The sequence below is a fragment of the Sinocyclocheilus anshuiensis genome, unplaced genomic scaffold (assembly GCF_001515605.1).
Source record: "Sinocyclocheilus anshuiensis isolate Anshui unplaced genomic scaffold, SAMN03320099.WGS_v1.1 scaffold1143, whole genome shotgun sequence".
In the NCBI taxonomy this organism is placed as follows: domain Eukaryota; kingdom Metazoa; phylum Chordata; class Actinopteri; order Cypriniformes; family Cyprinidae; genus Sinocyclocheilus; species Sinocyclocheilus anshuiensis.
This window is the reverse complement of record NW_015546123.1, coordinates 1463338-1491086: the sequence shown is the minus strand read 5'-3', so window position 1 is coordinate 1491086 and position 27749 is coordinate 1463338. Positions and strand designations below refer to the sequence as shown.

At 37.2% G+C, this 27749-nt stretch overlaps 1 long non-coding RNA gene and 1 pseudogene across 1 annotated transcript in view; both read left to right on the top strand.

Moving 5' to 3' along the window:
* The first annotated feature begins 5853 nt into the window (after positions 1 to 5853).
* On the top strand, positions 5854 to 7638 carry LOC107701024 (transcriptional regulator Myc-B-like; annotated as a pseudogene).
* Positions 7639 to 9069: 1431 nt separating this feature from the next.
* LOC107701022 (uncharacterized) overlaps positions 9070 to 27749 on the top strand; it is a 79717-nt gene continuing 61037 nt past the window's right edge. The window contains exon 1 of the long non-coding RNA XR_001635602.1: positions 9070 to 9260. This is a non-coding gene — a long non-coding RNA (uncharacterized LOC107701022). The remainder of the gene's footprint in view (positions 9261 to 27749) is intronic.

The window sequence follows — 27749 nt, the reverse complement described above, 5'->3', positions numbered from 1 at the left end:
CACCCACTCTACATATATATATATATATATATATATATATATATATATATACACATATACATATATATATATATATTATTATTATTATTATTATTATTATTATTGTTAATAACTTGGCCGTTATGACACAGACCCCGTAATTATAAAACCCAAATAACTTGGGTTTGTACCTGAGACAAATTGCCAGGCGTTCGGCCGGGCTGATGGATTTCCGGAAAGCTTTACGATTGTAAGGCACATTTTAATGCTTCCCTTTGTTTTTATTAAAGCACACAGGCTCGGAGCAACTGGAATTACAGTTGTGGGTGACCAAACTGAGCACCGTCAATCTGCAGTGATGTGGTCCAGGTAATAGAAGAAGAAATCTTGGTGATCTGGGGTTGTAACACGTTGTGGGGTTGTGTACTGTGTTAGACTATCTGGGACTTGTCACAGAAAGAAACTCATTCAGGTTTAGAACAACTTGAGGTTTAGTAAATGACAGTTTTCTTTCTTTTTTTTCTCTTTTTGGGTGAACCCTTTAAGAATATTTAGATATTTGCATTGGAAAACAGCTTCAAAATTTAGAGAACACAATTTGACGTATTATTTTACCTTCAGTTTATTCCTTGAATTTTCTATAATTGGTATTTAAAAGGTCTTTATAAAGTCTTGAATTTATCTTCATAAAACCAGCAGAAACCCTGTTTATGGACATCGCAATTTTTGATTATTTTGCTGAATGCTGTTGTGAATCCTGAAAATGTTCAGGCTCATAGCAGTGCTGGCATATTGGCCATTAGCAACTTTGCTTAAAGGGTTAGTTCACCCAAAAATGAAAATTAGCCCATGTTTTACTCACCCTCAAGGTATCCTAGGTGTATATGACTTTCTTCTTTCAGACGAAAGGATAATTTTTAATATAATCCGATTAGATTCGTCTGAAAAAGAAAGTCATACACACCTACGATGCCATGAAGGCAAGTAAAAAATGCATTTTTGGGTTAACTAACCCTTTAAGAGTCATGCTTTACTCTGGAACATGCAGTGCAACAGACTATTATTTTAAAGGAATATCTCTTTACACCAAGATATTTTCAGTTCTCATGAAAACAAATGTTGTTTCACGTCTCATTTTCTTATACAGTAATGTACACATTTTCCTTCAAATTGACAAGTGCTTTTGCTTTCCTCTTTCTGTCTGTTTCTTGTTTTATGACCACTAAATTGCATTATGATGGTTTCTGTCTGGTCATGTTGCACTATGAAATTTAGAATCAGACCTTTGTGCTTCCATGTGCATTCCGTTCATATTTTATTATACAGAAGTAGAGTACACTAATTTTTTTGTAACTAAATGTGATTGCTTTTGCCTTATATATACATATATAATATCTTGTTTTCTCATTTTGACCAATAACTTACATTATGGTGGGGGAGTGCATGTAAACTTGTGCATTGTTAATATTAGTGGTCGACCGATATGATATTTGGCATTTTTCAAATATCGGCATCGGCCGATAAATTTTTCTGCTTGGCCGATGAGTTCGAGGCGGGACTTTTATTTTGACGCCGCGCCGGACTTTTATTTTGACGGCGCTGAGAACGACAGCGCTTAAGCACACAGTGCTCACATTCTCCCTCTTGTTTACTGTCCTTGTTAACAGTTCTCTGTCTAATAAGGATAGAAGTCTGTCTAATAATCAGATAGAACGGTTAAACAAAGGAATTAATGTATACAAAATGTATTATAACGATTCCTTTTATATTATTAGTAGTGGTCGACCGATATTGTTTTTTTTGACAGCCGATGCCGATATCTTGGAAAGCAGGGTGGCCGATATAAAGCCGATATAATTTGTTTTTAATTTTAATTAATATTTAAGAAATTTCAAATCATTTGACAATGGATTAAAAAATATATAAAATAAACATACTTATAGTTTAGATGACTTTAGATTGTGAAAGTATTTTTCACAAATAAATAAATATTTAATAAATATATAATTAAAAAGGAAGTAAACACTGTAACCAACAGGGCACTCAGTATTCTGGGAAGTTTGTGTGCATTGGGAATCATATTTTTCAAATAAAGCCAGGCTAACACTCATTTTACATACAGCACACAGAGAAAATGACATGAATATGACAGTGGGCAAATGCATAAAGCGCAGCATAATTTGAAATCACGAGTTTAAAGTTCAAAGCATTCAATTCACACGGACCGACTGTCACACAGAGAACACGCAATCATGCTGGATAAAAATGCACACTTCACAAGATCTCACAGCTGGATTCGACTAAGTTTGCAAGGTTTGTGAAATTAAATGTTCATTAGTCATTCAAAGATTTGTTTAAATTATATAAATGCGTATTTGCTTAATGCTGATGGCAAACGAGAAAGTATTATAATGTTTGCCTTTCTATTACTAATAATATAAAAGCAATCATTATAATACTTTTTTTATACATTAATTCCTATATAACGGTCGACCACTAATTATTAGTAATAGAAAGGCAAACATTATAATACTTTCTTGTTTGCCGTCAGCATTAAGTAATTACGCATTTATATCATTTAAACAAATCTTTGAATGACTAATGAACATTTTATTTCACAAACCTTGCAAACTTAGTCGAATCCAGCTGTGAGATCTTGTAAAGTGTACATTTTTATCCAGCATGATCGCGTGTTCTCTGTGTGACGGTCGGTTCGTGTGAATTTAATGCTTTAAACTTTAAACTTGTGATTTCAAATTATGCTGCGCTTTATGCATTTGCCCACTGTCATATTCATGTCATTTTCTCTGTGTGCTGTATGTAAAATGAGTGTTAGCCTGGCATTATTTGAAAAATATGATTCCCAATGCACACAAACTTCCCAGAATACTGAGTGCCCTGTTGGTTACAGTGTTTACTTCCTTTTTAATTATATTTGTATTAAATATTTATTTATTTGTGAAAAATACTTTGTCATCTAAAGTATAAGTATGTTTATTTTACATATTTTTTAATCCATTGTCAAATGATTTAAAATTTCTTAAATATTAATAAAAAAAAATAAAAAAAAATTATATCGGCTTTATATCGGCTATCGGCCACCCAGCTTTCCAAGATATCGGCATCGGCTGTCAAAAAAATGACGGTCGGTCGACCACTAGTTAATATGCAGTGTTTAACCTTCTGACTTGTCATATTGATGTATGAAATTTAAAATAATCCCTGTGGTTTTGATGTGACGAACTGAAATGCAACTATTTATGTTTCTCAGTCCCACCATGCCAAGGTTATTTCTTATACATCACACTTTCAAGTGTCGGTTCAGATCTTTAGACGTGTGCGTTGACACAAGTTGACACAACATGATTTAGGTTGACTGGACTAGGAAATAATAGTCAAGTCAACTTGAATAAATGTATTACCTGGACTAATTCCACTCTAATGGGAAGTTGTTTCAACAAGAAATATATTGTCCAGACAACAAAAAATTTTTAGGCAGCGGGGTAACAGTATTTTTAGTTGACTCAACAAATTATTTTTTTACAGTGAGTGTGAAAGCTCAACCCTCCCCGCTTCCCTCAGCACTCTCACAGCAGGATCCTCTCTCATGACTAAACATGGGCCTTTGGCTTTCTTCAAATTAAGGGAAGATGGGTCGAGTTGAATGTCTGGTAGTAAAGCAGACCTGTTGGTTCTCAGAAGGACCCCTGTGTGAGAGGGTCAGGCCTGATGAATCTCAGCCATATATCACACGTCACTATGCCATGCAAAAGCATTTGCCATGAGCATGTCTTGAAAAGTATCAAGTCCACACAGATAATAACCTCACTACTCAGTTTTTTTTTTAAGCTCTATGGTTTTTATTCTTCTATGGAAAACAAAAATATTTATTTATAGTAGAATGTCCACAACTGTTTTCTGTGAATAACAAAGTTTTGGTTCTCACATAAACCTATCAATATCCAGCTTTTTACACACAAAAAAAAAACAGAACTAATTTTTGATAATAAATGTTTCTTGAGCATCAAATCAGCATATTGGAATGATTTGTGAAGGACCATGTGACACTGAAGACTGGAATAATGATGCTGAAAATTTAGGTTTGCCATCACAGGAATAAATTACATTTAAAAAATTTCAAAAATTAAAATAGAAACCAGTTTTTCTTATTGTAATAATACTTCACAATATTACTGTTTTACTGTATTTTTGAAAATACATTTAGCCTTGGTGAGCATAAGAGACTTCAATCAATAACAGAAAATTTTACAGACTCCAAGCTTTGAAACGTGTTATTTTATTTATTGTGCCTATACAATACATTATAAAATAATTTAAACACAAGACAATTAAGGATTATTAAGGATTATACAAGTGCACTAATTAAATCAATTTATTCAACAATTCTAAATCCTATATTAAGATTAGAAATAGTTCCCAGGACACAAATACCAGTTACAAATCCTTTTAAACGTTTTTTTAAGTAAATAATTGAATCCTGTTTAATATAACACTCAATGTAAAAGCTTAATTACTGCAGATAAACTCTATGTTTGTCTCAGAGAGATAATAATTAATATCACTCAGTTGAGTTAAAGCCGTAGACTGATATTTATTACAGATGGCCACCAGAGGGAAGTACTAACCACTTCTGAGAGAATAAAGCAAGAACGCTTGCTCCTTCATCCATCAGATCAAGATCAAACACTATATCAGAATTATTTCGATAATCAGTGATAAAATTGACTCTAATCTTCATTTATTTAATAATAATGGTTATGATGATGGTGATGTTGATGATGATTAGGCTACAGCATATGTAGTAGCTGATACCATTACTGTAACGCAAATAACGACAGTAACTGCATTAATTAACAATAAACAGTACAATAAAAGGGAATAATTCACATTCCCGAAAATAATCGTCGGAGTGCTTTAATGTAATTACCAGAAATAATTAATTTGGATAATTAGGACGTCTGCGGATTTATTTTATTCAACAGTTACATATTTGTGGTTGTAAATAAAATCACCCCTTCTGACACCCAACACAGACAGTTGTGAGGGGAATTTGTAAACTGTGTCAATAAGAGGCGTTGGGTTCAGGTGTAGGCTACTACAGGCCGGAGCTTCTCTGATTCATTCTCCTGCACAACTCAATGTGCATCAAAGCTCCGCCCGGAATAAGTCCGCGATGGCAAGTAGTTCCATGTGTGACTCGTTTTCATTAAATAACGTCATATCTTAAAGATATTGTTTCATTGCTGCATACATTGTCAGTGTACTGACATGTGTTACTAGAATAACTAACAAGAAACGTTTGTGTTCTGTTCATCTTTCTACGCAATGCACATTTGGCGGGAACGGGCGCATGAATATCTAGAGTACGAGAGGGGGAAAACAATCCGTAGTATTAAAACCCGCGGGAGCAGCTGTTCGAAATCTTGCAGTAAATGACAAGCAGCCGCTCGGGTGCTGTAGTCGCAGAAGTGCGCAGGTTGAGCGACGCGACCCACTCCCACTTTGGACTTACATTCACTTAATAGTTCACACAAACTGACATCTGACCATATTGTCAGTTTTCATTCAGTTTCACCACAGCTACGGTAAGTCTGTCTGAATTATGATGTATGCTCATTCTTTACGTTTTTATCTAACGTATTTATTTGTGCATATATATTTGGCGAACTATTGGTCATTAGACCAGTTGGACCGTAAGATAAAGACTACATTCTTAGAATTTAGATATTTTAATTTAAGTTTACATGACTTGTGTTCTGTATTACTTAATACGTAACACATTCAGTAAGTTGATGAGTTTGTAGGACAACTGTACTCTACTGAAGTTTAGGCTTGAGATGAATTTTAACCATAATGTAACGTTATTCTTCACAGGCATTCACCATGCCGCTGAATTCAAGTATGGCGAGTAAAAATTATGATTACGACTACGACTCCTACCAGCCCTATTTCTATTTCGACAACGAGGATGAGGATTTCTATAATCACCAGCACGGGCAACCACCGGCGCCCAGTGAGGATATGTGGAAGAAATTTGAACTGCTCCCCACTCCGCCGCTCTCCCCGAGCCGGCGTCCCTCACTGTCAGACCCCTTCCCCTCCACTGCCGACCAGCTGGAAATGGTTTCGGAGTTTCTCGGGGACGACGTGGTCAACCACAGTTTTATTTGCGACGCGGACTACTCCCAGTCTTTTCTGAAGTCGATTATCATTCAGGACTGTATGTGGAGTGGTTTCTCCGCCGCGGCAAAGCTGGAGAAGGTGGTGTCGGAGAGATTAGCGTCGCTCCAGGCGGCGAGGAAAGAGTCTTCCATGTCCAGCCCTAACGTCAGCTACCTTCAGGACATGAGCACCCCTGCCTCACAGTGCATTGACCCGTCAGTAGTGTTTCCTTTTTCGTTGACTGACAGTTCAAAGCCGTGTAAACCGTCATCCACACAGACTTCCACAACACTGCCACTGGATACTCCACCAAATAGTGGGAGTAGCAGCAGCAGTGACGGCGATTCCGGTGAGTAATAGTCTGCTTTTTTTTAAATGCGGATTAAATGTCCTCGTTAGACTGGTCAGTTCACACTTTTAAATAAGTTTCGATTTATAAACTAATTATTACTGCGTATTGTTTTTTTTAACAATAAAAGAATCTGTGGTGGTTAAAGCGTTAATCCTAGATTGTAGCGTCAATTGCGTAGAGACGCTCACGCCCACTGCACGCTATGCTACGCTAAATTGTCTACTATGAATGAGCAGAGCTGCAAATTGACGTATTTTTTTGCTTTTTAATCCAAGTAGATGATGAAGAGGAGGAGGATGAAATCGACGTTGTCACGGTGGAAAAGAGAAAGTCTGTGAGAAAGCCTGACGCAAACGCAACGCATCAAAGCCCCGTTGTCCTCAAGCGGTGTCACGTTAATATTCACCAGCACAATTACGCCGCCCCCCCATCCACGCGGAGTGAGCAGCCTGCAGTCAAGCGGATTAAATTCGAGAGTCCCATCCGGGTGTTTAAACAAATTAACCACAACAGAAAATGCGCGAGTCCCAGGACGTCGGACTCTGAGGATAACGACAAACGTAGGACTCATAACGTGCTCGAGCGGCAACGGCGTAACGAGCTCAAACTCAGTTTCTTCGCGCTGAGAGACGTGATTCCGGACGTGGCGAACAACGAAAAAGCTGCCAAAGTGGTGATACTCAAGAAGGCGACGGAGTGTATAGCGACCATGCGAGAAGATGAACAAAGACTGATCTCACTTAAGGAGCAATTAAAGAGAAAATGTGAACATTTGAAACAGAGACTTGAGCAGTTAAGCAGTTCTTAAATTGCTTGGACTTAATTTATGGACTGAACTTGTTTTTAAGCATCCTTGTATGGTCACGTCAATACAAGGTCTAGAGGGTGTGGCAAGTAGTGAGCAATCTGTTTTTTGATTTATACAATTACACTGCCTCAATTTGAACGTAATGGAGGTTAGATTTATTTGTATTTAATTTTATTTTTATTAATGATATGGTCTGCGGTACCGTTTACTGTTGGCCTTAACTTAATGTTTTGTTTTTGTAAGTTTTGTACATATTGCACATATGTATTCAAGATGCTGTTGATTTCTGAATCATAAAATGCATTTCTCTATAAAACTGTGTTTTTGGCTAATCCTGTCTTCAATGTGGACTTGTTACTTTTTGCCTATTTCAGTCTCATGATGACCCACTTTAAAGCCTTCAATTAGGTAATCCATTAAGAAGATACCGTCATGCACTCATTTGATGTTTAATGGATTTGGCATACTTTTAGTGTATGTAAGACTCTGTTTTACATATAATTTACCTTGGCAATGTCATCATCTGTTTACAACTTTAGGATGACTAATGCTTGTCAGAATTACATTCTCTCTTTACAAGCATCAAAGCCAGTGCCTTACGTAAAGCCACTTAGGCTGAGTCACACATCTACATTGATTTTGTTTTAGATAACTGCATTTTATTCTACAAGAAAATAAAGATGAGTGTCTGATTTTGAGAGTACCTAATGAGAGTAATTAAAGGGGTCATGATGTTGCTAAAAAGAACATTATTTTACAGATCTTCTTTATTCACCAAGAGCTTGTAACACTTCAAAGAGAAAGGAAAAATTGAAATCGCATCATATGACCCCTTTAATTTATCTATATATTTTACTATAAAACTGCTGCTTTAATATGTTATGAAAAGCATTATCATTGGCATTTAACTTAGTAAGAAGAGCTCTGATGCACCTGCTGCACAAAAAGATGTCACCTTTCCTTAAGTAGAGCAGTTTTGAAGACCATGCTGGCATAGGGAGTATCATAAGGAGAGCAGCTTATTCTTTCCTTCACCTTCAACTCAAAAGTGCCATGTTTGTTAAAAGTGGGTGAAGGGTTTGGTAGATGACATACAGTATATGCTCCTTTTCATACTCAGTTTTAACTTTTAGTTAATTTTCTCTTGTTGTCCTGCTAAGATTATGGAAACAGTACTGGATGGATGAGGACAAAATCACAGACTAAATATGTGCTGTGCACATATTTATCTTTTATAAACTTGCCTTAGAAAAAACATTTTACTGGTGTGCATCTTGAGACAAATCAATAGTACTAACATATTTTAAGATATGTCAGTGCAAGTTTCATACAGTTAAAAGAGAACAGACATGCATTTTAGTCTGGGACTAAGCCTTGTCTGTGAAACATGATGAATGAATATTTCACAGACAACATATACATGGGGTATGAATATTACATTCTTTATGGCAGGTAAGTGTTTTGATGACCAAACCTGGATCCATGTAGATAAACTCCCAAAGAAGGAAGTCGAAGAGTCCTGAATAAGTGAAATCTACCACAGACAGCCTCTTCTTGTCGTCTTCTTGACAGGTTGTCATTTAGGGTAAAAGTTTTAGTGTCAAGCACTGTGGTATTTACAATCACTGTTAGGATGATAATGAAGCTAAATAGTCTATGTAGGGTAAAATACCGAGCCACAAGTTAAATTATAATTGTTTTGTAGAGTAATAGATGAAGTTGTCGTGCGGTGACGTCAAGCCCTGATCAGACTCTATGCAAAGCGCCCCACGATGCGCGTGCTGCTGAGAGCACAAGGAGGAGAGAGGAGGACGGACACTTAGCAGCCTGGCTAATGTAGCCTGTGGGGTCGCAAAATATTTGTAAATACATTTATTTGGAAATGAACAACACTTCAGATCTGGAAATCGGACTGGGTTGCCTAAGGCGTTCAACGTGGTAAGATTCTTATCCATTGTTGCGTTTAAGGTATATCCAGTAGTTTTGAAACAAAATCTTAGCTTTAGCAAAACTGTGCTCGTGTTGTTTTGTGCCACAGGTGCAAGGATTTAATTCCGTTTCATAAGCAGTAATCAATATCGATTTGAATGGGAAAGTCGAAACTATTTGTTTTAAAGCATTATTATTATTTTTAACTAGTAACATTTGTTTTATTATACATTCATTTGGGCAATGAACTTTGTACGTTTATAAATACTGATTTATTCTGATTTGTCAAGAGCTTTTTCTCTTGACTTAATGCCACATAATATTGACACTTGCAGTTTTCTAAAAACGTTTTATGTTGGCATGACATTAATGTGACTGTTATTGATAGTTTTTATGTTACCTATAGAAAACATTCTGCTGATAACAACTTTATAGACTTTATATAGAGTTTGTGTCTAGTTGCTTCTGTCTTCTAGAAATGGTTATGAAAGCTATTACAGTGAACTGTCTACGTTTTTGTTAAAGGGGTCATATGATGCGATTTAAAATGTTCCTTTCTCTTTGGAGTGTTACAAGCTCTTGATGCATAAAGAAGATCTGTAAAGTTGCAAATCCAAAGAGATATTCTTAATCTCTAAAATAAAAGTTAAGTCAACCACGCCTACCTAAAACGGCGCTTTGTTGAAAACGACATGTTTGAGAGAGGCGGGGCATAGAGGACCTACAATAATGTACAGTATTTGAAAAATAATGTGTTTTTTGAACATTAAAGCATGTCAACATATTCTGTTACACCAAATACACAAAATAATGATCTTTAAAATAGCATCTTTAAAAGAAACTTTAAAAGAAACAATTTGCTAAAAGGTTACAATATTATCCTGCCAAAATGGAGGGTTTTCTTTCATGTGCATATTTTATCAATTTAAATAATTTTTTGTGCAAGTCAGCAAGCAGGTCCTTTGATATGATTTATGGTATAATGCATTAAATGTACCATTAAATGCCTTTACTAGAAAAAGGCCTCACAACATTTTAATCAGGTTTGCAGATTTATTCTGTCCTAATTTGAAGGTCTTGTCATTGTCACTGTGTAAGCAGTGCCTGTCTTCCCTTGGAACAGTGTGTTGACGGAGTTCATAAATTATTTTCTAAGGCACTCGGCCTATCATTGGAGTTAGGACTACTCTGTAAGAGATTTATGATCTTATAGAGCAGAGGTCCCCAACCACTAGTGTTGTCACGGTTCCAAACGTAACCGGTCCTTGGTGTAAAAAAGGTTGGAGACCCCTGATCTAGAGGATGGTGGTGGATGGTCATAAGGAGGTTCCCTCTACAGTTATGTAATGTCAAAATAAGTCACAATGTACTGTCTTCATGGTGCTATCAGAGACGGAATGGGAGAAAGTAAAATCCTACATATGTGAATAATACAGCGACTATAGGACAGACGTTCTAGACGTTCTATTTCTTTCTTCTGTGGAACACAAAAATGTTTTTGTCCATGCAGTAAAAGTCAACAGGGTGCTGAGTTGTTTTGGACCCCATTGTCTTTCATTGGGACCAAAGCAATTGAAACATTCTTCACAATATTTTCTTTTGTGTTCTGCAGAAGAAAGAAAGTCATAGATGTTTGAAAGGACAAGAGGATGATGTACAGTACAGTAAATGACAGAATTTTTATTTTTGTGTAAACGTTCCCTTCCAGTTGTCCTGTAAGACTGCTGACACTTACAAACGTGCATCTCATCACTGATGCAGGAGCATTGTATGGATCTGTAAATTAAAAGGAGCGTACTTGCCTGTGCACAACTGTTCCATAGCTTTAACATGTCCCTTGAGAGCAGACCTAACTCAATCAGATAGCTTAGATTTCAGTCTGTTACTTTGTGGTTGAACGGTCACTATGATTTGAGTGATCCATGCATGGGCCATTGGGCCCCCTTTTCAGTGCAACTGAAATTTTCAGTTTAGGATCATCTGTGTTGACCTGAGGTCTGGTTGATGACCATATTTACAGGGAAGGTCTAAATGGCACAGCACCCTCAAGATGGTTGACATATAATTTGTCTCTCATATAAACTATATACTGCTGACTTCATTATTCATTGGTCATGAAGCATTGATTCATATGCACCTGGGGAGATGTAGCAGCTGGTGGAGCATACAGAAATGATTGCTGCAGCAACATGGCTGAATTAGTTTTGATTAGATGAGCGTGAATGTTGAACTGAATGCGCTGGATGGCACTTTGTCGAAGTTAATGATCCAGAAACAGAGCTGGCTGGTTGTTCTCCTATATGGGAACACAAGTTAGTGCTTACTGTTTGGTTAAGACCATCACAATTCTATCGGATCCCGTTATGTAGCCTTATTAATGGGTTTCCAAGAGTTGAGTGGACATTATTGTGATAAAGTGGTTTGCATAATGCCGGGTTCAGACTACACAATATTTTTGTCGGTCACGATAGTCACTGTGTCAGATTACATGATTCTGACTCCTAAAATCTTGTCGTGGCATGGACAAGAAACATGTCAGACTACACGTTGCTTCCCGACCATCGCGTGCTGTCTTTAACGACGCGTGTGATGTCATCGAGAAGGCGGAACTAGCGACTGACTTCCAAAAACAAGAGTGTAAACATTGCTGAAGCGCTTCCGCTATAGTTCGCCAGCATTTTTCTTTCTTTGTTCTGTCGTGGTAGTCCCTAGATGACACATCATACAGGCAGGAGTACTGTTACCACAGCTCCACGAACCTTTCCTCCATCTCATAATTCCACCTAGCAGCACCATCATCTCTCTTTCGTTTTGCCATGTTTGAAACCTGTGTATGAAAGAGTGCTGCTATTGGTCAACGTCACCATTGTGACAGAACTCGTCGTGGACGACGGAAAAAAAATTAAACATGCTAGTCTTTCTGTCGTGATGTCGTGAAGCATCGCAGACGCGGAATCGGTTGTTGTCCACTATGACACACTACACGCGCGGAAATGATGGAATCTTGCGTCCCGACGCCCATTGTCGTTTACGAATCCCCACGACACCCTACGTCAAGCAAATCGTGGCAAAATCGGGCTAAAATCGTGTAGTCTGAACCGGGCATAAGCTGAAGCTCAAACCCGATCTGAAAATGATCAATATTGAGGGTTCCAGACTAAAAAAATGACTAGGAAGTCATTAGGTAAAATGGCATTTTAATACTTCGGAGCTAAATGACTTTTATGACTTTTAATTGACAAAATACAGATTTATTAAGTATAGATAGTTGCTCAGAAGTGATTTAGTTCTCTTTTCATACTGTCACTCTAGTGACAATCCTGATTGTATTTCTGTCATTACTGTTTTGGACAGTACAAATTTTTGCTAAACAATAGCCAGTAATATTTTTGCGAAATATGTAATTATTGGATATTTTAGTGAATAATTTTATTTAGAATGCTCTTTGTTACAGCAGAATAGTTTTGAATATATATCTTTAATTACAAGTAGCTAACAGTTCCCGGTTAATTTAGGATCATACATAACCAAGAATCGATTCATGATTCAGCGGGGGGTTCAGTTACAGCTATAATCGATTCACCACTACTTTATGAGCCAGTTTCGTGAGTCTTTTTGTACTAACTCACTAAAAAGAACCAATTCATAAGAGTCATTTATTTGTCATGTTCATGACAATTTCAGTTGCAGTATGGAAGCCTTTATGGTCAAATATTAATACTAAACACGAAATCACGTCTGCATCCAAAAATCGCATACTTCCCTACTACATAGTAGTAGGACTGCACGATTATGACAAAAATCATAATTGTCGATTATTCCCTTGAAATTGTAATTGAGATTATTAATTACGATTATCACCATTTACATTAAATTGTTTATACCATTGTTTGATGCGACTGCATGCCGTATTTTTATATGAAAATAAGCAAGCTGAAAACACTCTAACTTAAAACCTTTAGTGCTTTTCTATAGTATTAAGCCTCAAATGTCAAATATACATCGGATTGGTTTCTTCTTTAAATTATAAAAAAAGTTAAAATATGAATGGTATTATAATGTTATACTAAAACTAAAACTAAAACAATGGGAAAACCCTTAAGATAACATGTAGAAAGAAAAAAACATATCTTAAGCGTGCAGAATAACATAAGTGGACTTTGAACGATTAATTGCCGCTTTGAACGATTACGTAATTGTGGGATCCATAATTGTAATTGCAATTAGAAATTTGATTAATTGTGCAGCCCTACATAGTAGGTGAAAAACAGTGTGAACAGAGTAATATGTCAGAATTCACAGTATTCATAAAACAGAAGGCAGAAAGTCACCAGATGACCTACTATGTACGGCGAGTTTCTGAAGTGGCTTCTGATGGACACTTTACTATCCCACGAGGCCACGGGAGAAGGCAGTGAAGTGACAACGCAACTGACGCTAGTAGGTTACATGACAATGACAGCATGACAGATGTAGTACATCCGGAATACATTCACAATACACAAATTCATACTATACAGAACAGAGGTCTTTAACCCTGCTCCTGGGGATCCGCTGTCCTGCAAAGTTTATTTCCAACCTGCTTAAGCACTCCTGACTGTGTATTTTCAAGCAATCTTGAGGAGCTTGATTAGTTGCTTCAGGTGTGTTTGATTATGGTTGTAGCTGGACTGCAGGACAGTGGGTCCCCAGGAACAGGGCTGAAGACCTCTGATACCCACTCAGACAGTCTGCATTTCTAGATGCAGCCTCACTTTTTTATTCCCACCCTCAGTGATTAAAACCAGAAGCACTGTGATTCTTGCAGGCGCGGTTGTACAGTGCTTTGCTCTGACTCATAGATGGTGTATGCACAGAATGTTTTTCATTAAATATTAAAGATTAATACGTTTTTTTTCTTTTACATAAATTACAAACTCAAAGTTATTCTTTAAAAAAATGGTTCACCCTAACAGCAGACATCATAATGGAAACATTATTTTCATCTGTAGTGAAAGTCAGGCTGCAGTTAGGTTGGTCACTCAACCACGGCCTGAACTCATGTTCTCTTTCATTTATATAACCAGACACTGTGTGTTTGTCTCAATAACAAAGCCCAGAGAAATCTTTATTTAAACTCTTTGTGCCCCTGTGGAGTGACTGAGTTGTAATTGCCTGTTGCGGTCTGTCCAGTTTTGGCACTGAGCATTTAAACGATGAATGTGAGGCCGACATGGTGCTAATGTCACTGAGTCTCATCCTGTCCTTCTCGCACCGGGGGTCATGTGGGGCACTGGAAGCCTCCCAAATACTGAGAGAAGCAGCTCTGCTCTCTCTCTCTGTGATACTGCAGCATGTAGTGGCTCCTTAGGGATTGATATGAAACTTAATCTTCGGTAGCAGTTTCCATAAGAGGCTGTGATATTTAGCCAAGTGCTCAGCTGTTATGTGTTATGTTACGTGGTTTGTAAAAGATGTCCGAGACCAGAGTCGTCCTATCCTATTGCTCTCACTCACCCATCACCTAGTTCTGTGGATCTCAACTGGTTGGTCATGACCCAAAAATGGGTCACAGATCTGTTCTGATAGGGTCATGGATGGCAGGGAAAAATCAGTATTGAGAAATAAAATGCATCTAAACATATTAAAGTAAATAGGCTTATCAACTTATAAAATGATTGTCACTGACGTAGTTATTTCAAGCCTAAAAGGTGATGTGTGTCATGTTTGCTCCACAAAAAAATGGATTTGCAAATATAATAATTGTTTCCATACTGGTTTCCCAAAAACTCCTATGGCCTCCTCTGCCTCACCCATATCATTCAGACAAACAGTTCTGCTGGAACTCATGACCAGGGCCGTTGCTGGCCAAATGAAATGGGTACCCTCCCCCAAATATTATGGATGTTAAAAAAAAAACACCTACTATAGGGGTCAAAACAGAACTTTAATAAAATATAAAAGTAAATAAATAAACAAATTGTAATTATATTGTATTATTTACAAATTACAATTGTAGCTATAGACGGTTACCTATGGCTATTATTTTATTAATACAGTTGTCTGATTGATTTTAGTCTCAAGCATTCAGAAATCACGCAAAAGAAAACAAAGCAGTTTTACTACGATAAAACCATGGTTAATTTTTTGTAAGGGTTGTGATGTCCACATGTTTCTGTTGAATAAATTATTGAGGCTGTCGCATTTCTTTTGCAAAAAGGTGGCCAAAAATTAAAGATTAAGTGGATATTTGAATTAAATGTTTGGTCAATATTAAAGGACTTGATCGTCCTGTAAGTGTAGCAGCACTTTACTTTGTATTACATTATGTATTTTAACAGTGTTATTCAATGAAACCACTTAATTATTAATTAACCAATCATTATTGCCTCATTGTTTTATATAATGCATTTTAAGTAATTAAGTAAATAAAGGCTGTTGTTGGCTTAGGTCTGATTTTATAACCACAAAAAATATTATCTTAATACTTCTTTGTAAACTATTACGCTGAAAAAAATGATACTACATTTTTTTAAGGCAAGTGGTTACAAACAATTTATTTTAGCTACATTTAATAAAAAAATATATGTTGAAAGTTAGTAAACTAAATTTGTGTATTTAAATGTAGCTAAAATAAATTGATTGCAACCACTTACCTTAAAAAAATTAGTAAATTCAATGAATAATTTTTTATTTTCAGTGTATTTGAAGTAACAAAACCATGGCTAATTTGTGGTTACCATCCATGGCTACAAGAACCATGATTTTTGGTTTTATTCGTAAAACCATGGCAAATTTTTGTAAGGGAACATGGAAAGTCAGAGAGAATATTAGATGAAAATTAAAACACGTTATTAACGTCAACATCCAAAAAAGTTTCACGGGATTATGAATGTATGCTACCTGAAAGTGATGCACGGGCTCACGTGTGCTTAGCCTTCACCGTAAAATGCATTTTTTTATAATTATATATGTTCATCTTTAGATTTTTATTTATGTATATGTTCATTTTAATTTTAATATAGAACGAAAGTTTTTTTGGAGCAACTGGTATGGTGCCCCCCCTGGGAGTTGGTGCCCTATGCAAACTGCGTACTCTGCGTATAGGGAGCGGCGGTACTGCTCATGACCTATAACTGGCTTACTTATTTGTCTTTGCACAGTTAACCAAGTTAGTAAGAAGTATTACACATCTGACCTTTAGTTATTATTGTAAATGTCTTACACTTACATCAATAATACATTGCTCTGCCATAAACGTGATGGCTGTATTGCATTTTAGCTAGTTGTAGGTAGTCGTAGGTGATCAAACTAGTTCTTGAAGTTAATGCTGATGCATTCCTTGAAGGCAGGAAATGATCAGATGTCACATATTTTATCTCTAAGCCTTTTACGAGCATTTTATGGATCAGATAGCAGTTCCTAGATTCCAGGTTCGCTCGTCATGACTGACTGAAGCAATAGCTGTGGTGATGTGAGCGGCCTTCCCTTTCATGTTATGGGGATGAGTAGTTGAGGACTCAATGTCTTGGGCTCTTCCGCACAAGCTCTTCGTGTCCCCAGGGAGGCTTGAATTGCTCTGGCTGGCTCATGTAAAGGAGAGGAGATAGCCGGCCATCTGGAGAATACGATATGATCACCACTGGTTCCTGCCATTTAAAATGCCCCATCATCCCCCCGCTAGCACATCTCCCTTGGCCTTGACACATGTTTAGTGGCATGTTAGTCATCAGCTGTCATATATTTTATCTTATTTTCTTTTGTTCATTTATACCTGGCTATTATAAACCACACTTGAATGTGGAATGAGAGCTCTCAGTAACATGTTCTTTGTGGGTTGTGTGTATGTCGAAGTGTATGTTCGAGTGTTGTGGTGTGCCTCTGTGTGTTTATAAGTGTTAGAGGAGTATCGCGTTCTCCTGCACACAACACAAGGATGTATAGACATATCACAGCCAAACACAATGAATTATTCAACCGGGCTCATACTGTGTGCTGGTTGGACGATGCAAACAGAAGCCACACAACAAATGTGAAACTTCATATTCAAAAAATCAATTTCTATGTATAATATAAGCTCATTCTTTGTTCTCATATAACATCTGGAGGAATAAGAGGAACCAGTAAATGATACAGAGGAAATAAAGCTTTTTTTAATTGTGGGCAGCACTATATTTTCAGATTAATATCCAATATTAACATAATGTATTATTAATACCTACAATTCCTCGGTAAAGGTAATGAGCATGTGCAATTAAATTTCCAGTGTCGTCTGATACTAAATTTACAAATTCTAATAATGGCAGTTAACTGATATAGTGCCAGTATATTTTGCAACCCTGATTGTTTTGGTATTGAATTTGAAGTAGCTTTACATTTGTGTTCATATATTGAACATTCTGAGACTAGGGATGGGTACTGAAACTCGGTATTTAATCGGTACCGGGGCTAAATTATGAAAGACCGGGGTATCGATAAGCTCTGACGTTAACAGTTCTGCTATCGGTTCTGGAGAAATTAATAAAACACACATACATTTATTATTGCTATATATACATTATCTTGCAAATTCTATCTCGCCAGAGTCGCCAGCTGTTTTTCAAACATTTGTCTATGATGCATTTTTGCTATTCGCCATGCAGAAGCGAGATCGCGCCCACGCGGAGGAGCTTCAGCACGCGCAACATGAAAGCCCTGTTTAATTATGATAAAAGAGAGAACTAAACATTGAAACATCTGCTTACACTTTAGCTGTTTTATTAAGCTAATTTTATTTTAAGTAGTAATACCGTTAAAACCTTAACGATACCCATCCCTACTCCTGACTTGATTTACCTATATGTCATGTGGTGGAGAGTGAGAGATTGTTATAGTTTAACTGGCAGGGGGCTTTCCAGAACAGATGGGGCAGTAGATGAGCATTACATGCTCTACTATGGCGGTGTTAATGCCCTCTTGAGTCTTATGATGTAATGGTGCTTAGCAGATGCCTGCACAGATCTTGATGTAAGCATGAAGTGTGTTCTCAGCAGCCAAAGCAGGGCTCTATGCTTACTTTTCTTTTTAGGAGCACTTGTGCTCCTGATTTAAAAAAAATTAGGACACAATCAAAAAATTCAGGAGTACCTTCTGATTAATAACAAAAATTGGCCTTCTCATTAAGAGGTGATATTTGACTCCTTGAAGTGATTTACAGCGGCACTTTCCCCCCCTTTTTTCCTTTATTAAAAGTACGTCATCTTATGACAAATTCAAAAATGTTATTTATAGGCTTTTTCATAATTTCTATTTACAATGAGAACAAGTAGAATAAGAATAAGTTACCCATCAAATGAAATCAGAATTAACAAAATTCATTTGCACTACAGAGGTGGGACAGAAGAACACAAAAGTGGCATGTAGGGATATTTAAAGACGTTTAATGAGGCTCAGCGGTGGCATGAGTGCAATTAAATTAGTAAATTCATGTTTAGATTAATGTTTTAAATATAAAATTTTGAATATAGAAATATTAAATGATTTAAATAACTGAAATGATACTTTAAAAATGAAAGGAAAACTGCCAGTAGGTGTCGGCAAGTCACTGTCTTTGTCACTGAATCATTCATTAAATTGATTCGTTTGAAAGGCTGATTCATTCAGGAACGAAGCAAGTGACTGCTTCACTTTTAGACACGCACTCGCGAACTTCCCTAAGCACTTCCCCTCGTGGGAATCCCCACTGCCATTTTGAAGTGCGTTGTGGACGAGGGAAGTTTGTATGGACAAAACCTCGACCCCTCGATTTTGACAGAGGGAGCGAGTCTGCTTCATATGCAAACTTCAGGCCGCTCTATAGACGACAATGCAACACGACTATAACATCATCGCAGATCGCGTTTAATTTATCCCCACCCCAAACAACTTTATAATATATAAATGTTTTTTTTTACATTTATAACAGCCCAAGCATACCTATATACATATAGAATGTTGCACCAAACTAATTCGTAAGGGGAAAAATGTAAACAATAAACCAACTCCATAGCGGATTCTAAGTGAGCAAGGGCTTAGGATGTTCCAATTCAGCCCATTCTAAGAGTTCTGCCAGTACTCATGCAACGTAATCAATGACGTACATCCGAGTAAACGAGACGGAGGGAAGTTAGCGAGTGAAGGGCATAAAAAAATGGACTGGAACGCAGCCTTTATGAATGGGTAATTGAATCATTGACTCACTAGATTCGTTTAAAAACTCACATTCATTCATAAACAAAACAGCGCTGTGTTTGCTTGGAGATATGCGTAATGCGACCCTGCAAAGGTCAAGAGCTTACGGTGACATGAGTGGATGCTTGGCTAATACATTTACCCAAGAGTTTTTCCTGGAGAATCCAAGTGTGTTGTAAGTATACATAGGTTTTTTTTTAAATGTAATCCTAAATATGGTTTTTGCATTGGTTACTTGGTAATTAGTCAGTCTTTTCCTCCTTGTGACAAAAGCAACACCATGTGGGTTTTAAAACAATAAACTATAGTTGTAGGGCAACACAAAACAACAGTTAAGGCTGTCAGAGGACAGCTGGCCAAACAGTTTCCTTTACTTCCCCTTTACTTCTAACAAAAGACTGTTACAATGTGAAGCTAAGTGGATCTATTATATGGACTGTGTATATCCAAAGGGATTAAATGAATAACTTCAATTGTCTTGTTTTTTATGAACAGTACGTTTGTTAACTCCAACAGACAACCATTGTTCTCTAATTTGATGTAAATTATCCATTGCTCTACATATACACACATTGTGGCTTTTTTTTTTCTCTGTGTGTGTCCTGATTGATCATGTGATCTCTTTAATTATCATGTGATTCCTTAAATTAAGATGGCTTCTAGTTCTAACACTGTTAGCTTGGCATTGAAAATGGTCAACATGTGACCGAAACGTTTGCCTTGTTTTATTCAGTAAATTGCATATATTGTTCTCATTTCGCTTGTGATGCTTTAATGTTTGAATGTGCGGACTCTTTTCAAGCTCTTTACTTCCCCTTAACATGCTCAGGAGGAAATGTCTGATAATAGTTCCTGTTAGATATTATTTATTTAAAGGGGTCATATGATGCTTTTTTAAAGATCATTATTTTGTGTATTTGGTGTAACAGAATATGTTGACATGCTTTAATGTTAAAAAAACACATTATTTTTCAAATACTGTACATTATTGTGGGTCCTCTATGCCCCGCCTCTCTCAAACGCTTCGTTTTCTACAAAGTCCCTCCTTCCGACAAGCGCAGTCTGCTCTGATTGGTCAGCTGACCCAGTGCATTGTGATTGGCCGAACACCGTAAGCACTCGTCGGAAATGTAACGCCCCTAACCATAATCGCGAGCTTCAGCTTTCAACACTAACTGCGGTTACTGAAACCACGCCTTCTTTCTTTGCGTGCACATTTGGGCTGCATTATGCAAATATTTCCACATAGTGAGGTAGATATGTGGGGGCGTGTTAGAACGAGCTGTTTTAGGGGGGCGTGGCAGAGTCTTAACTTTGATAAAGTATATCTCTTTGGTTTTGAGACTTTAGTCTTTGCAACTTCAGGGATCTTATCTATGCACAATCAGCTTGTAACACTCCAAAGAGAAAGGAAAACTTGAAATCGCATCATATGACCCCTTTAAGCTAATGTCATTCATATTCTTGGAATCATTTTTTTTTTATTCTTAGAGATGCTTTTGGGAGTCTTGTTTCGCCACGTGTCACAGACCCACATGTCCTCGTGGAATTCATCTATGCGTTCTTACAGCTGATATTGCTGCTGTGTTGGCCAGCGACCACCTCTCTGCATTAAGTCAAAGTTGAGTATGATGTTTGTGCTTTTAAACAGAACAAAAGTCCATGGAGACTCTCCTCTTCCAAGTAGGGCTCTTGAAAGCAGATATTTAGACAACAAATTATGAAATCGGGCCTTTTTTCCTGATCTTCCAAGTTATTAATCCCTCAAAGTTATTCCAGCTCTACTGTAAGCCTTCTTAGAAGCCATTGAGAACAGGTAGTGAAAGTTTGTGTGGGTTTACTGATTAGCAGATAAAATGGAAAAAAAGATTTAACAATATGCTTATCGTTTTATTCTGTGTAACTAGGGTTGGATACCGAAACCCGGTACCAGTATGGCACCGGTACCCATGTAACCGGTATGTACTAGAACCGAATCACGAGTGTTTATTGTCTTTGTTTTATCATTCAAAACGTTTATATGTTCTGTTTACTCAGTTAACTTACAGCTATAATAGCAATGCCTTTATCCATATAAGGGATTTCCTGAGTTTCGTTACTTCTGTGACTGTATATGTGTTTTTTCTTTGTGAGGGCGCCCTCTGGCGTCCAGTTTGAATGAAACAGACATCATGTGTTTATAGTGCTAATGGCCAATCCATCCTTTTTTGGGGAATTTTATTTTATTTTTTTAATAAGTATCGGTTCAGGCACCGTTTAGGCACCGGAACCGTTTTAAAAGTATCGATTTGGCACCGGTATTGAAAAAAAAACCTAACGATACCCAACCCTCCGTGTAACTTCTAGTTTCTGTTATTTATTATTCAGATTTTGGTGTCAAATGTAAAATTCAAAAGATTTTTTATTTTATTTTATTTTTTTAATGATGGGGTGCTGTGAAAGTTAAATATCAAAAAGTTGATATTAATGAAAAATATTAATTATTTTATTATATTTTACAAAAAAGATCTACAGTATATATATTTTTTTAAAATCATACATCTAATCTAATAGTTACTTTAGCAGTGAGTAGGAAAAAACGACATAATACATAGTAAATATTTCCAGATAAGAATTAATTCATTTAACAAATATGTTGTTTTCCTATTATAATGATTAATATTTTTCTCATACATTATAAATGGATTTTATATATGAACAAATATTTTGCCTTTATATTTTTTGTTCGATCATCATATATTTGGGTGAGTCCTTGGCATTGAAATGTTTGAAAACCCCTTAGCTAAAGCAATGTACATGTCACTGAGTTTAAATGGAACTATTTTTCCTTTACGTTGGTTGTTTTTGCGGGTGGAAAGCCTGATCATCTGCCCTCACACAGTATTGGCCCATTGTTAGGAAAGAGAAGGATCTTACAGTTTGGACCGACTCCACTGAGCTTCCAGTAAACTTAACATTTTTAGAGTGTCTTTATATCTGTGACTGCCGGCCACCCAAAACATAATAGACTAATGAGTTTTGAATGTCTTCACTAAATAACAGGAAGGAAAATCAGGAGGTGTTGTGCATAGTGTTATTCCAGTAACCTGGTGTTCTACATAACTTGCCCATAGTAGTCATGGCTAAAGCCACAGCACCATCTTGCTTTGTCAGGATCGGGTTGTTCAAAAGGACCGCTTGTATGTCCTACACTGCCAGTCTTGCTATGTTATATAATTTAATTGAAACCAGTTAGTGCTTAAAAATAGCCACAGGCCAAAGGAACAGAAACACCCTCATCCAGAGGAAAAATACAAGACTTTCAATAGTTTTATGGCACTGCCTTTTTCTTTAGTAACAACTCTCTTGAGGGCCATTTGAAATGTTAAGAATAGATTTGCGTTTCTCATACAGCCGTGTTGCCAATTCAGAGTCTGCGAAGTGTGAAGCGATCTCATCTTTTGGGCGGCATTTGCTTGCTTTCTGTTGATTATGAATGAGGTGTCATTCTCTCGTTCTCTCTCAGTTTGTCTTTTCCTTCATGACACAGTGATTTACTGATCTACCGTCTCATGTTCCCTCTCTTTTGCTGAGTCACGGTGTGTATTTAAAGAGCTGCAGTTGGAGACCGGAGTGGTATAACGGGATTTGCTTACACCTCGTGAAGAGGCTTGCTGCAGTCATATTACAGGTGGAGGATCTAAAGCAGGACAAATGGTGTGGTTAGCTGTGGGTACTCTTATTAGCATGTAGCAAAAACCAAAAAGACCAAACTAGGACAGAGTTGAGAGGCCGGCAGGTCCTATTTTAGATCTGCAGTCTGTAATGTACACATTTAAGCTGCCAGATCTCTTAAAATACTCGTGTTCTCAATCCAGTCTAGGAATTGGAATCATGTTCAGTGGCCAGAGATCATCTTGATCAGCTCACCCGCTGTTTCTGGTCGGTACGCTACCATTATAATGACTCAGTGAAGCGCAAACACTCTGTTTCTCCCCTCTTCTTTCTTTCTTTACAGTCTTTTAGTTCACTCTGTCTCTTTAAACAATTACATTTTCATTCTTGGCCCACTTCCTGGAGCACACCAGAGATGCCAAGGAGAGTGAGAGAGAGAGAGGAATGAAGCTATGCGGCAAGAAAAGCGTAAACCTTCAAAGTTTATAAATAGTTATTGTGTGTCATCACTAAATAAGAATGCTTGAACAATCAAGGACTTTGAGATTCCTTGTCTTTGTGAAAAAATTCCCAGGTCCCAACCCAAAAGGCCTTGTGCCAGTGCAGCTTAACGCACATTTACTGTGCATCTGTGTGAACAATGCACTGACTTGGCTGCCAAAACCGTAACCCTGTGTTTATGACCAAACCCACTTCAGAAGCGAGACTCGGGATTGTGTAATAGCACGACTGGCTTTACAGCTGAGTAATTATGGAATTACTTGGATGAAATTTACCTTTGAAACTCAGTGGCCTCTGAAGGATGGTTTACTGTAGATGTAAACTATCTTGTGTGCTGGTTAGAGAGGTCAGTCTGGCCTGAATCAGTGTACTGGGTTCTGCAAGGTATGTCAGAGACTTGGTGTTTTGCTGTGTCCAGTCAGTGGGAGTAATGACGCATGGGAGTTTTTACCCAATAATTTAATTCCAGAGAAATGTTTTTTTCCTGTGACTGTGTGACTATGAAGTACTTCCAGGTCTTGACCACATTACAGTTGCATATCACTGCCATTTTATTTGTTATTTTGAAGAGCCTTACAGACTACCGGAGCAAAAGAACCAAGAAAAACATACAGTGACAAAGCAAATAAATTAGTATTTATTTGCTTTGTACCCACCCTACAGCCTACAGCAACTCTGAAGCAGTTGTAGGAATTTATGACAAAGAGTGGTCATTGTGTGCATGTGACTGACAACAATATCACAAATTCTCCACAAATGTGGCTTGTATTTGAGGGTTGCAAGAAAAAAGCCACTCCTCAAGAAAGGCCACATGCAGTCTGACCACACAGTGGTTGAAGGAGAAAAAGGTGGATGTCCTTGCATGGCCTAGTCAGAGCCCATACTGAAACCCATTTGAAAATCTGTGGAATAACCTGAAGACTGCAGGGGGCACAATACCATAGAAGGAAGGAAAATCTGCTGCCCTCTGCCAGAAAATTGTCAATGGGAAGGAGGTTTACCTTCCAACATGACAGTGACCCAAAGCACACACCAAAACTGACCACACGGTGGTTGAAGGAGAAAGACTGTCCTTGCATGGCCAAGTCGGAGCCAAGACTTAAACCCCATTGAAAATCTGTGGAATGACTTGAAGACTACAGTCCACAAACAGTCACCATCAAATTTAGCTGAACTTGAGCAGTTCTGCAAAGAAGAGTGGGCAAATATTGCAAAGTCTTGAAGTGCAAAGTTCGTAGAGACAGAGACATATCCCAACAGACTAAAGGCTGTAATTAAAGCAAAAGGCGGTTCAACAAAATACGGACACAAAGGGGTGATCCTTTTTCCAACTTTTTAATTTTTTCTGACATGTTGGTTTTATTTATATGATGTTATGGTTATTGATATATACAGTGCCCTCCATAAGTATTGGAACAGTAAAGACAAAATTGCTTTGTCTGCTGTGGAGTGAAGACATTACAAATATGATTAAAAGATGAATATGAGACAAAACTATAGAATGTTACATTCTATTAGCTGTTTCAACACATTCATGTTTTACCAAATAAAACGGACAGAACTTTTAGAGTTTCATTCCCTAATCTGATGTGAGCATAAGTATTGGGACAATAGAACTTAAAGCAAATGTAAAAGTTTAAAAGCTAATATTTGGTTGCAAATCTATTGTATGCAATCACAGAAGTGAGTCTGCCACCCATAGACATCACCAGACTCCTGGTTTCATCCATTGAAATGCTTTTCCCAGCCTTTAATACAGCCATTTTCAATTGTTGCTTGTTTTGGGGAGTTTCTGCCATTAGTCTCCTCTTTAGCTAGTGAAATTCATGTTCAATAGGATTTAAATCTGGAGATTGACTTGGGCAATCTAAGACCTTCCATTTCTTTGACCTGATAAACTCATTGACTGAGCTATCAGGGTGTTTTGGGTCATTGTCCTGTTGCAATATGAAGCACTTTCTGAGTATTGTGTCATTTTCTTGAACATTGGTAGCCAAGATGTTTTTGTACACTTCTACATTCATTCTGCTATCACCATCATTCGTTAAGTGATCCAATGATTTTGTCCCGTATCTCATATTGTATTACAGTGTGGTCTCAAACTACTGACTCTTTAATTAGAAAAATTGAGATGCTGTATAATCGGCTTTTAAAAATAATGGATAAAAAGCCAAATCAATAACAATATCACTGTCATATTTTAAAGAAAGGGCATATGCTTAAGTTTATGAATCTTAAAAATGTATTATACGTGAAATTGATTTTTAAATGCTTGCGTAATAAGGCATCTTCTGTTTTATGTAATTTGGTAAGGAGACACGATGATACTGGCCGAACTACAGAGGTTGGAAATTGTAGGATTGGGTTTTGTAGAACATCACAAGGACAAAGAGCATTTTCTGTAAAGGGATCCCAACTTTGGAATATGTTGCCAAATGAGTTTAAAGTGATACATGATATAAAGTCTTTTACATGGACAGTTAAGCGTTGGCTCAAAATAAGCCAGACCTGTACGCATACTGAAATTTTTTATTTGCTTTGTAACTAGTTATTTATTAGAACTGGAAGAGTCTATAAAACTTGGGCATGTGGTTGTTCTGTATTCTGTTTGTAATGTATGAGGATATTGTATGAAGGATTTGTTACATTAGTTTTTATTTTTTTGGTAGGCTACATATAGTTATTTTATTATAATTATTTTGGTTATTTATATTTGTATTGTTTTTTTTGTTTTTTTTAGAAAAGCCTTTCTAGGGACAAGAGATGTGAATTAGCGTCAGCTATAATCTCTATGTGCAGTGCATTTTTTCCAGTCGTTGACTGGTATTGTTTATTGTATTGTCCCTAATCAAATAAACTTTAAAATAAATAAGTCATTAATAAAGTTGAGAGAGCCTGTTCCAGAGGCAGCCATGCATGCCCATGCCATGACACCACCTCCTCCATGCTTTACAGATGAGGTTGTATGCTTACAATCATTTGCAATTCCTTTCTTCATAATAGATATATTTCTATATACTGTATCTATTTCTATAATCTTTGTCTCATCTGTCCATGAAACACTAGAACTCTACTGGCTCACCTTTTGTGCTTTTTTTGCAAACTTTAATCTTGCCTTTCTGTTTTTGCTGCTGATCAGAGGTTTGAATCTTGCTATGTAGCTTATGCTGTGGAAGTCTCCTGCAGACAGTAGATTGTCAGACCATCACTCCAGCTTTCTGGAGGTTGTTGGTGATTTTACAGACGTTTTAGGGTTCTTTTTGACAGCTTTTATCATTTGTCTATCATCAACGGCTGTTGTTTTTCTCTGCTGACCTGGTCGTTGTTGGTTGCTGTAGTCGCCGGTGGCTTCTTTCTTTTTCAGGACATTCCAAACTGTTGATTTCTCCATGCCCAGTGTTTGTTGATATAGCTCTAATTGAGTTCCTCTTCTCTTTTAGTGTCAAAATTGCTTGCTTGTCTCTCAAAGTCAGCTCCCTCGTCTTCATCCTGGTTTGTGTGTGTTGTCATCAAATGCAAGACTCAGAATGCAGAAGCAATGGCTATAACTGATACAGCACATTACCTGCTTTTAATATCTGAACAATTAAAGCAACAGGACACAGCTGATCACTTAGAAAGACCCGTGAGTCAACTGTCCCAATACTTATTCTCACATCAGATAGGGGATGAAACTCTAAAAGTGCTGATCTTCTTAGTTGGTAAAACATCTATGTGTTGAATCACCCAATAATAAAAATGTGACATTCTGTAGTTTTGTCTCATATTCAACTTTTAATCATATTTGCAGCAGATTTATTGACTCCACAGCAGACAAAGCAATTTTGTCATTACTGTTCCAATACTTATGGAGGGCACTGTATGATCTTTAATTGGCAAAGACATATTGATTTTTAATTGCAGTCAAACTTTTAGAATAGATGGATAGTGATATAAAATGTTTTATTTACATTTGCTTATACAGCGGTACAGATGATGGTTAATTCTGAGCTAGCATGTGTGTCGTATGTCCCCATACTTACTGCTGGTGCCGTGTTGTGTATTGTGGGGGATGGGCAGAAGTTAAGTGTGTCTCTTGCCAAATTGGACCATGGTTTGGGTGTCGTATGTCCCCATACTTACTGCTGCTGTCATGTTGTGTATTGTGGGGGATGG